Source organism: Vitis vinifera, chromosome 18, assembly GCF_030704535.1.
Source record: "Vitis vinifera cultivar Pinot Noir 40024 chromosome 18, ASM3070453v1".
NCBI lineage: Eukaryota > Viridiplantae > Streptophyta > Magnoliopsida > Vitales > Vitaceae > Vitis > Vitis vinifera.
Genome location: NC_081822.1, coordinates 5,134,374 through 5,147,270, shown reverse-complemented (window position 1 = coordinate 5,147,270; position 12,897 = coordinate 5,134,374).

The following is a 12,897-nucleotide window of genomic DNA, read 5'->3' as shown; positions in this document are numbered from 1 at the left end:
AAACGTGATTGATTTGGGCACGCAAGCAGTTGAAGATAATAACCCATTTTATTTTGATTACCGAGATTTGGTGGGAGGGATGGCATTTCCAGAAGGTGGGGACACAACACGACTATTAACTGGTGTTGTCATAGAGGGACTGCCATGGTTCGCGTTCAGTGCATTAATTTCTTATTCCACATGCCCTTTTCTGGAACCTGATCGAGTGGTATTGACCTTTCTTTTTTCTTCTTTTTATTTTTTATTTTTAACTCTTCTCTACAATTTCTCATCATGGGATTCCCGTTTGATCATGGCTACATGTTTCTTAGGTGGGCCATTTCCAAATTGGTGATAGGAAGGAATAGCGTCATGAGCTTGTACATGTGGTCTCTAGACCGTACGGGTGGCCAGCACCACGATCTGTGGTGTAGGTCGGCAGTAGGTTGTTTGTTATACGGATCATGTTTTGATCTCCAAGAGCACGTCACACGGGCTTTATTGCATGGTTGCAATTTCTCAATCTAGGCCCAGTCTCTGAGATTCGACTCCCTTACAAAAACATGGGCCAATCAGTCCATCTCCAACATGATGCAGCCGAACCCTTGACGCAGAATCCATATTCCGAGATGGTTGAGCCAACCCAGTCCACTCCACCTTCTAACCCGGACAGTTCAACCCAACGGGGCCACACATTGAGAATCCTCGGGAAAAACCCCTTGGATTTTCTCACAGCTTGGAGGAACATCACCATTTCTCAAGGACAGTGCCTCTAAAGAGATGCGTTTGTCTTGGAGTTGTAAGCAAGAGCATGTCTGGAATACCGGGAAACAATTAATAAGTGGCATCATATTGAAACGATGAATCCTTCTAAATCTAGCAAATTCAATGATAAAATTACCTCGTTGCTTTAAACTGGGGACCATCACTTTTACTCTATGGGACAGACCAAATCTGAAGCTACAATACGTACCAAACCACAAACCTCCCTCTCGTCATATTCTGCTTTGGAATCTTTGATTATCTTCTTAATGTCCAGGTAAAGCCTAAAGAGTACGTAGAGTATCGAAATGACCTTGTGTTTTGTTTTTTCCTCCTCAAGCTTCACCGACGGAGATAACTAAAATCACAGCCCATGTTTCATCGTCTGCAGAGCGAAAGGACAGGAGTGATGGCAAGTCACCTCCCACGATTTTTGACAGCCTCCTGGGAGGTGATGATGATTCTGCCATCACCTCAGAGACATCATGACAAGCCAAAAAGTCTTCCCGCCATTAAAGAGGGGAGCAGAGCTTCTGACACTATATAAAAGAACCTTCACGCAAAGAAGAAGGTAGGCCAACTAACTCAGAAAAAAGGGCAACAGCCTGATCCATTGAGCCATGGCTAACAAAACCATCGAAGGGTGTGTCCGGACATCTTTTGTAGGATCGACTGAGCCAGAATTCATTCTTGGTTGAAAGCGCCGTCCACTTGGCAGCTGCGTGGATCCTTGGGACGCAAGGCATCAACATTGGCGCCGTCTGTGGGAACACTTTGCTCAGTCGACGGCGAAGATGTCCACACCTTCTAGGAGCCACTCGTCGGCTAGAGGAGGTGAAGGTTATTTCGAATGGCGTGAAGCCATGGAAAGACGAAAGTTGGAGAGTAAGCGACAAATGCAGGCTCTCCTCCAAGAAACAACGAGATTGAGAGAAGAAAACACTGTGTTACGCATCCAGGCTTCATCGACGGGGCCTTCTCATGGCCAGCGCTCAAGAGGCCAGGGAGCAAATTCGAGGCCTGATCCAGAATCGATATATCTTGGGATTGCGGGGGTCATTCCTGAGGTGCAATAATCAACCTCAAGAACGGCCCACGCCCATGCACCAAGCTCCCCAGGATGAAAGCTTAGATTCTACTCATCTCTCATCAAAGAGACAACGCGACAAGAGACCCCAACTGTCGGACGCGATGCGCGCAAGGCTAGGCCCACAGGAGCCTGGGAAGATAAGGCCACCAGTGGCCACAACTTGGGAAGCGTACCCTAACCCTTTGATCGCACTCGTTGTGTAGAACATCCTCCCGCACCAAGCGGTACGACAAGCTGGAAGAAACTCTCCAAATGAGCCACCCACTGGCTCCATCAGCAAGAGGCTGGATGACATGCTTTCCATGCCTTTTTGCTCACATATTATTCATTACGACTCCCCAAGGAGATTTCTCGTACCAAAATTTTCCACGTATGATGGGTCCAGCGATCCCTTCGACCATATCATGCATTATCGACAACTCATGACTCTCGATATAGGAAACGACGCGTTGCTATGCAAAGTATTCCCCACCAGCCTACAAGGTCAGGCTCTCTCATGGTTTCACCGACTACCCCCGAACTCTGTTGATAACTTCAGGGACCTGTCGGAAGCTTTTGTGGGGCAATACTTGTGTTCCGCTCGGCATAAACAGAACATCAGCACTCTGCAAAACATAAAAATGCAGGAGAATGAGTCTTTGAGAGAATTAGTGAAACGGTTCGGTCAAGCTGTGTTACAAGTAGAGGCTTATAGCATGGATGTTGTCCTTCAGATCTTCAAACGAAGCATATGCCCAGGCACTCCATTCTTCAAGTCGCTCGCTAAGAAGCCTCCCACGACAATGGATGACCTGTTCCGGCGCGCGAGCAAATACTCAATGCTGGAAGACGACGTGCGTGCGGCCACCCAACAAATTTTGGTTGCTGGGCAGACATACAGAACCGGTGCGGAAAGAAGTTCCAAACTTCTAGACCGGTCAAGGCCGTCCGAACGAAGGCAGGGAGAGCCCAGTCGCCCAGAACTGCCACCACTCACACCCCTTTCCATATCATATGAGAAACTCCTCCCTATGATCCAGGACCTGTCCGGCTTCAGGTGGCCCGGACCCCTCAGAACGGACCCAGCCAAAAGAGATCATTGCCAGAAGTGTGCCTACCATAAGGAGCATGGTCACACTATGAAGACGTGCAGGAGTCTCCAGTATTTGGTGGAAAGGCCCATAAAAGTGGGACATTTGAAGCAATACCTCTGCTCAGATGCCAGAGGTAGAGATACCCCCCGAAATCGCGATTCCGGGTCCCTCAGGACCCCAATCTCCCCCAAAGCCATCATCAATTATATTCATGGAGGACCTCTGGATGAGGAGTACAACTCCAAAAGAAAGAGGCAGAAGTTGCTGCGGGCGACATCGGTACGCGAGCGCGTCAATACCATTTAGACCGGAGCAACTGAGGGAAGTGCCCAGCCAGTAGATGGGACAATCATTTTTCCTCCCGTAGATCCCACGCGAATACTACAACCGCACCGTGACGCCCTCATCCTATCTCTGGTGATGGGAGACTTTGATGTAAGATAGATCCTAATCAACCCAGGAAGCTCGATCGATCTTTTGCAGGCATCAGTAGTTAATCAAATGGGTCTCGAACTATCCGACTTAGAAAATCCTGGGTGGGTCTTGTTGGGATTTAATGGCGTAGCAACCACCTCCCTTGGAGACATTGTGCTGCCAGTCCAAGTCACCCTTAACGTACAATTTTCAGTGGTAGGAGATTTGTCCCCCTTCAACGTCATCTTAGGACGCGCGTGGTTGTACTATATGAAAGCAATCCCTTCCACGTACCATCAGATGGTGAGCTTTCTTACTAAAGATGGACAAACCAATCTATACGGTAGCCAGTTGGCTGCCCGCCAGTGCTATCAGATAGTGCTAGAAGGTGGGATCAGCAAGGGCGACGAGCCCCTCCCTGAACCCACCAGCGCACTTGACCAATAACAATTACTGAATCCGGAGGACAAAGATCCCTCGGCAGTGAATCCCTTGCAGACAATCAAGATATCGGAAGAAAGTACTCACCTCACACATATCAGTTCCCTCTTGACACCCGAAGAAGCACAAGACATCCACGACGCCCTCCGACAAAGCCATGACGTCTTTGCATGGCCGCATTTTGACATGAAGGGAACCACCCTTCAATCACCTCTCATAGGCTTAACGTCTTGCCAACAACAAGACTTGTCCGACAGAGGGTTAGACATTTTCACCCAGACAGGCAAAAAATTATCCAGGATGAGATTGACAAATTGCTGGAGGTCGGATTTATTAGAGAAGTGGAGTATCCGGACTGGTTAGCAAATGTAGTAGTGGTCCCCAAAAAAGAAGGCAAATGGCGAGTGTGCGTCGATTACACCAACCTCAACAACGCATGCCCAAAAGACAGTTTCCCTCTACCACGGATAGACCAGATCGTAGACTCCACCGCCGGATAGGGAATGCTCTCCTTCTTGGATGCCTTCTCCGGGTACCACCAAATCCCCATAGCTCCGGTCGACGAAGAAAAGACAGCCTTTATAACGCTGCATGAGCTTTATTGTTATAAAGTCATGCCATTCGGACTTAAAAACGATGGCGCCACCTATTAGAGATTGATGACGAAGATCTTCAAACCTCTAGTTGGCCGCACAGTGGAGATATACATCGATGATATCGTGGTTAAGAGCAAAACCCGAAGTGAACATGCCTTTCACTTACAAGAAGTCTTCCACATCTTAAGGAAGTATGACATGAAACTGAATCCGTCCAAATGCGCTTTCGGCGTAAGTGCTGGAAAATTCCTAAGGTTCATGGTCAGCCAAAGAGGGATCAAGTTAAGGTAGTCATGGAAACACCACCCCCTAGGAGCAAAAATGAATTACATCGCCTCACAAGCAAGCTTGTCGCACTAGGGCGTTTCATAGCCCGCTTCACTGATGAATTGCGACTCTTCTTCTTGGCAATACGAAAAGCCGATGCGAACGGGTAGACGAACAGCTGCCAGAGCGTTTTCGAGAAAATCAAGCACTACCTCATACAACTACCCATTCTAAGCAGCCCCCTCCCTGGAGAAAAATTGTATATGTATCTGGCTGTATCAGAGTGGGCAATTAGTGCTGTTTTATTCCACTGCCCCTCGCATAAGGAGCAAAAACCTATTTATTATGTTAGCAGGGCATTGACTGACGTAGAAACAAGGTACTCAAAGATGGAGCAAACAGCTTTGGCCATTCGAAGTGCCGCCTAGAAGCTCCGCCCTTACTTCCAAGCCCACCCAGTGGTCGTGCTGATCGACCAGCCCCTTCGCAACATCCTGCACAAGCCGGACCTGACCGGAAGAATGCTTCAATGGGCCATAGAGTTGAGCGAGTACGAAATTGAATACCAACCGAGATTGTCCATGAAAGGGCAGGTAATGGCTGACTTCATGCTAAAATACTCTCAAAAACCTGCTCAACGCAAAGAACCATGCGAAGAAGAGTGGTGGACCTTGCGGGTTGATGAAGCCTCTCGGTCATCAGGATCCGGAGTAGGGCTCCTACTGCAATCCCCAACGGGAGAACAGCTAGAGCAAGCTATTCGACTGGGATTCCTCGCGTCTAACAATGAAATAGAATATTAAGCCATCCTATTCGGATTAGATCTTGCCTTGGCCTTATCTGTCTCCAAGCTTCGAATCTACAGTGATTCCCAACTCGTGGTAAGACACGTCCAGGAGGAATACGAAGCCAAAGATGAACGCATGGCGCGATATCTGACTAAAGTAAGAGACACCCTGCAACGGTTTGTCGAATGAACAATCGAAAAAAATTCCATGAGCTGATAATGGACGTGCCGACACCCTGGCAGGGATAGCCGTTTCCCTCCCCATCAAAGAGGCCATATTATTGCCCATACACGTGCAAACTGACCCCTCCATCACAGAAGCCTCCACTTGCAATACTATTGAGGCGAGCCAAACAGACGGCTAAGAATGGACGAAAGTCATAATAAGGTATCTCCGAATAGGAACTTTGCCCGAAGAACCCAGGCAGGCACATAAGATCTGAGTACAAGCCGCCCGTTTCACCCTAATCGGGGGGCACCTCTACAAGCGATCCTTCACAGGCCCCTACCTTAGGTGCCTGGATCACTCGGAAGCCTTGTATGTATTGGATGAGTTACATGAGGGTGTGTGCGACAATCATTCTAGAGGTCGATCTCTAGCTCATCAGGCCCACTCGCAAGGATATTATTGGCCCACGATGAGAAAGATGCGGCAGCTTATGTCAAGAAGTGTGACAAATGCCAGAGGCATGCCCTCATACCGCATGCACCATCTGAGACATTAAAACTAATTTCTAGCCTCTGACCCTTCGCGCAATGGGGGATGGACATAGTAAGACCCCTACCAGCCGCAGTTGCCTAGAAGAAATTTCTACTCGTCACCACAGATTACTTCAGTAAATGGGTAGAAGATGAAGCATACGCTAGCATCAAGGACAAAGACATCACCAAGTTCGTATGGAAGAACATCATCTGTCGCTTTGGAATCCCTCAAACCATTATAGCTGATAACGACCCGCAGTTTGATAGCATCACTTTCTGGAATTTCTGTTCGGAACTTAACATCTGGAATTTATACTCCACACCACATTATCCTCAAAGCAATGGACAGGCAGAGGCAAAAACAAAACCCTGGTAACTACCTTAAAGAAGAGGCTCGGGCAAGCCAAATGGAAGTGGGTAGAGGAGTTACCCGGCGTCCTATGGGCCTATCGAAGCACACCCGGGTGACCAACAGGAAACACTCCCTTCGCCCTCGCATACGGTATGGATGTAGTCATCCCTACAGAAATAGGCCTACCCACTATCCGGATTGAGGTAGGACGACAGGGTGATGCAAATGTGGAACTAGGAAGAAATTTGGACTGGGTGGATGAAGTGAGAGAGAACGCATCCATTCGAATGACCGACTACCTACAAAGGGCGGCAGCTCACTACAAACGCAAGGCACGACCCAAGAGCTTCAAAGGTGGAACGTTGGTCCTCATAAAGGTTTTCAAGAACACTGCTGAAAAGGGAGCAGGAAAATTCCAAGCAAATTGGGAAGACCCTTACATTGTGTCCAAGACAAGTGAAAGTGGAGTCTATCATCTATAGAAGCTAGATGGAACCTCGCTGCTCCGTCCATGAAATGTATCCAATCTTAAGCAGTATTATCAATGAAAGGAAATGAGGAGTAAGCAAAAAACAGAAGAAATGTAATGTATTTATAAATAAGTAAAAAGTGTCTTTACAAAAATAACTGCCCCATGTGCAGCAAAACAAAGAGGAAAAATTATAAAGTCTGTACAGAAGGAAGTTTCAGCTGGACGGACCCCCAGGTGTTGTATCTTCCTCATCAGAAAGGAAAGAAGGAATATCATGCATAATTCCGTGTTTCTTCATACAACAACGGTAGCCAAAGAAATACATCTCGTCTGCCTGCTTCTGGTATTCCTCCTCCATCTCCTTCTTCTGAGCGGCGAACCTAGCCTCCATTTTCTCCTTTTGAGCCGCCAGACCCTCCCGCAAATCCTCTGACTCCTTCTTCTGGGCGGCAAGGCTATCCAGGAGTTCATCCGTCTCTCTCTTCAACTGGAGGTTCTCCTGCCCAGCTGCATTGACTTAGCCCTCCAAGGCTTGCTTTTCTTTCTTCAGGATGTCAGCCTCGGCCCGGATAGTCTCCTTATCCCCTTCAACCCGACCTAGTTGCTCCGTCCCATCCGCCACAGCTTTCCGAGCAGCGGCCAATTCGGCCTCCACCTTCTCCAACTTGGCGCGCAGCTCCTCGATGCCACCCGGATGTTGGGAGATAAAGGCATGCATGGCCTCCACCAATTCCAGCCGCTTGAAAAGCTGCTCGCGTGTGCACATCATGTAGTGGATGCCGGCTACAACATGGGCAAAGCAACAACAAAACAACAGACAATGTTACATGGAAAAGTAGCAACTGCTAAGAAAGAAGAGAAAAACAGCAAAGAAGTATTTACCACTTCTACAGTCTCTGGAATCGTCCATTCCTATAGGTGTTGAATGCAAGATACGATGGACTCAGGAGCGCCAAAAGGGAGCCGCGCCTTGACAAAAGCAGGAGGGTCCCCACCCATGTTCACAGAGACACGTTTGGTCAAAGGGAAGAAGTCTGACATCCTCGTGGAAGGCGTCTCTACATCCGTGAAGCATGGCACTCCTTTCAGCATCTCCATCATTTCCTCCTAGCTTGGAGGAACTGCAACAGCAGGACTGCTCTTTTCGTCCGAAGCCTTCTCGTCGTTCGACGCATCCGGAACCCCCTCTGACGCATGGGTCTCCACAGCAGTCGGGGCATTGCCGAAGGCAGTTGTACTCGATTGAGCAGCAGTCGTTGAGCTAGGCCCCGAAGCGTTGGCCTGAACCGTTGCCGCCGCGCTAGACCCTGCGGCATCCGGCTGAGCCGTGGAAGTTGCGCTAATACCCACCTCGTCTGGACGAGTCACAGCTGAAGCCAAAATTCTGGCGTCGGGTCCTCTCCACCCTGCTCCGGACAAACTTTCTTAACTGGGGGGGCCAAGGTCGATGTCTTTGCAAAAGCCCCGCCCTAAGGTCGTTTGCATCTCTCATTTCCTCTGGCTCATCCACGACCCTCAAGCCAACAAACTCCGACTGCGGCTGGGGAAAGCTAGGCCCCGGATGGAAGGTTTCAAGCTGTGGCGAACTGGTGATGGCCTCAGGTTCCTCAACCTCCTTAGACTCCGGAATAGTGTGGTCCGGCTGATTGGGCTCGGACCTGCAAGACGAAGACGAAGCCTCAAGAGTTGGGGCCACTATCTAGAGCACCTGCGCACGAGTCTTCTTCGTCTTCTTCTTTTCTTTTGTGGCCGGGGGAAGGCGGCTGGGGAAGAGTCGCGCCCCTTCTCACCAGGTGCTTTCCTCAATGTCCCCTTCTGCCTCTTCTCCTCTTGCTGGTTAAGGCGCTCCTGGCGCGCCTTTGTGTTAGCCTTGCGAGCCCTCTCGTAGAAGGGCAAATCTTTCAACACAAAATGCTCCCAAGACACTACACGTTTTGGCAATCGCCTAGGGAGAATGTTGGTGACGTACGGGTGAGGCTCCCGGACAACTGCCAACAGGTTCCGAGTAGTGAGCAACGTCTGATAATGCCTCTTAGTAGCAGTAATCTCGAACAGCTTGTTCAAGCGATCAAAAGAGGCTTTCTCCACCCACTCGACTAGGCGGTCCCTCTTGGACTTACCTACGTTGCCCACAACCAAAAAAGTTAGCCATCTGATAACACGAAAGTAAAAGAACAAGAAATGCACGCCGGACAAACTCGAAAATCTACCCTACCCCGGGAGCGCCAGTGAACGATTTAGGGAAAACAATCTCTCCGGATGTTCCGACAGTCCAGCCTAAACACCCTTGACTAGTACATGTCCTTTGGCTCTCCCCTTCATCGAATCTGGGAGATTAGTCACCAATTGGAGGGACGGGATATGGGTAAACAAGTTGAAGAGGTCAGTTTTCCCCTTCTTGATGGAGTAGATGAAATGGACCCCCAGCAGCAAAAGATCCAAGTTGAACAACATGTTCAAAATGCTGCACCCCATCAACACCCGGACTATGTTGGGATGGATGTAGGCCGGAGGGATCTTGGTGAAGTGAAGAAACTCTTTGAAGAGAGACGGGAGAAAGAACCGAAGCCCCGCGTTGAATTGCTCCTTAGAGAAATAGATAGCGTTGTCCACAGATTTCTCGGTGGATACGACCTCTCCGTCCACAAGCTGAACGGATACGCCGTTCGGAATGCAGAAGCGTTCACAAAACTGCCTCACGTTCAGCTTGTCAACAGGCTTCTCCGCATAGACCACCCCGGACGCATTCTTTCCGCTGGGCCCAACCGCACTGGACGAAGCTACGTCCTTTTTCGCAGGCATTTTAAAGTATGGGGCCGAAACGGAACCTGCATGGCGAAATGCCAACAGTAAAATAGAAGGACCCGGCCCCATAACCCTAATAGCAAAAAACGCCCAGAAAGCCTAAAATAGCCAACATCCCCAACCTAACCCTTGACTCTACCCCAAAGTAGGACCAGTCACCCGCAAAGGCTATAGGGGGCAACAGGAACCCCAACAGGCCCAAAACGAAAGCAAACCCCCCCCCCCCCCCCCCCCCCGGAAAAATCCCTAAACACCAGCACCGACCCTCAATCGCAAGCAACCTACCTAACAAGCAAGATAAAATAAAAAAGAAACCCAATGGAGAGAAGGTAGAAATAGAGAACGTACCTGGTGCAAACTGGCAAATGAGGACGAAGGCCGCGATGCAGTCACCCTCACGACGCGAATGTCGCTAGCAAAAGCCCTAGAACTTCACTCACAGGCAAGAATACACAAAGAACCTAAACGAAAACACTAGCAACAGAAATGCAGAAGGAAGAAATGCAGTTGTGGGGGCTGGGTCTACTATTTAAAGGGAGACAACCCCTCGGTATTCCAAACTCCCAGCCACGCTGCTATTGAAACGACATGCCGCATAGGAATTCCCAAGGATGGCGGCTCGCCATAAATGCTCTTCCTTCTTTTCGCCTCCGCACCGCCACATGGCACAATAAACGCAAAAAACAACCAAACTTTCAAAGTCATCATTTTTTTTAACCTACCCATTCTGCCAGGACAAAATCGCCAGGTTAAAAGGGGGGCATTGTAGGGACCCCCTCAGAGTCCACATGGCACGCCAGCTCTATCCAGGTCCCTCAAGGAGACACACGACACTCTCAAATATTATACCCGGACTGTGCTCTATTCTATCCGAATACATTGTCCGGATCATTGACCATAAAAAGTAAGCCATGCTGAGTCACCCCAGACAACCTGTCATAGCCCACGTTTCGCCGCCTGTAGAGCGAAAGGACAGGAGTGATGACAAGTCACCTCCCACGATTTCTAACAGCCGTTTGGAAGGTGATGATGATTCTGCCATCACCTCAGGGACATCATGACAAGCCAAAAAGTCTTCCCGCCATTAAAGAGGGGAGCGGAGCTTCTGACACTATATAAAAGAACCTTCATGCAAAGAAGAAGGTAAGTCAGCTAACTCAGAAAAAAGGGCAACAGCCTGATCCATTGAGCCATGACTAACAAAACCATCGGAGGATGTGTCCGGACATCTTTTGCAGGATCGACTGAGCCAGAATTCATTCTTGGTTGAAAGCGCGCGTCCACTTGGCAGCTGTGTGGATCCCTGGGACGCGAGGCATCAACAATCCCCACTGTGCAAAAGACGGTGGCGAAGAAGCACATCACCATTTGAATCTCCATGACCAGTGAGTAGGTTATTGCCTGCTTTGCTTTCTTGTAGGTTAATTCAACCAACGGGAAAATGAAACCATAGAGCGTTGCAGCTGCTAGTATCATGAAAAACCCGAGATAATATTCTTTGTTAGATTCGTTGGCGGGGTAGTCAGAGCTATTGTGTAGAGCCAAGACACCAGCACCGATACTCAAAAGAAATATGGCATTTACGAAGTATGAAGTAAACTTTTGTTTCACCAAGAGGAATGCAAAGGCTGCTGTGAAAGCGAGCTGGCTTGCGATAATGAGAGCAGATGTTGAAATGGGCAGTTTTGCTATACCATATGTGAAACGCTCATTGGCTCTTTCGCATGATGTACGCTGCATGGCATAAATGATGGACGCTTTGTTGAGATATAGTCGGTTGGTTCTCTTTACCAAAGATACGAGACACAATAATCACATTACGACTAGGATGAGTGGTAGGTGGAAAAGTAGAAAAGTGGAATAGAAAGAGAATGAAAGTGAATCACACTATCATGTACAAAAGAATGAATCAAAATTATTGTAAAAGTGAGATTTGATTTATCTGTGGTCTTTTTTTTTCATTGGCAGATTTGGTTTACCTACTAACGAAATTTTTATTCTAATTCTCTTATTCTCATTGTAAACAACAATCTGGATCCATTAATAAAGAAGAATGAAATTCTTCCATTCTTATTCTCTATTCCAAAGTAACCTTAGAGTATTTATCTACTGTTTTTTTATTCATAGGCAGATTTGGTTTATATACTAATGAACTTTTTATTCTAATTTTCATCGTAATAAATAGTCTGGATACATTAATAGAGGAGAATGAAATTGTTTCATTTTTATTTTCTATTCCAAACTAACATTAGAGATGACAACTTGAAGTTTTGTTAAAGTTGTTCCACCCAATCCATGTCAAGTTTGGTTTGGGTTGGAATTAAGATGGGGAAGATTTGATATAAATAACAATCCAAAAATAGGATTAATTTCACTTACATCTTTTAAAGTTTGATACAAATGCAAGAATTATTGTTGATTTGAAATTTTGTCGATTAATACTCGTATAAATTTATTTTATTTATAAAATTTCCTTTTGAGAGAAATTTAAAGTAAAAAAGTCTTCGATTTATGTTTAACTGTTTTTTAATGTATTTTATTCTTTAAAAATGAATTTTAAATATAAAATCCTTATTTTTATATGAAATCCATCTCCATCTACAATCTATCATCATTATCACATATATAGTCTGGCATCATTATTATTTGTCTTTTTTATGCCTTATTCATTTGAGTCATGTTCCATCCCACTCGTTTATATATTGAATCCATATATTCGTAATCTTATTTGATTCATGCTCAATTGGTGTCTCAGCTGATTGGTGTTCAGCTGGTGCTCCTTGATTGAGGAAGTGATCAACAAAATTTATTACCTATAACACCATACACTAGGGTAGCAAAGAAAAAGCTACTATAGTATAGTGGCTCTAGGGTCGTTCACTGGGAATGACTAACAAGCAATCAATGATACCAATTCCAAGTGAATTGGTCTTGTTTCATTTTATGGTTAGCTTAAGAAGTAAAACACAAACTTTGATTGGTAAAAGTTGAGACTTAAACTAACTAACTTAACAGAAGTTTGGAATAATTTAGGAAGAAAAGCATTCCTTAGAGATTTAGGTTCACTGGGGTGGTTCCTCATGCAAAAGACACGGCTTTGGTCAGATGGTTCATTTCCTCGCATTAGAGATTCAACACATAGTCAATTCTCTAACCG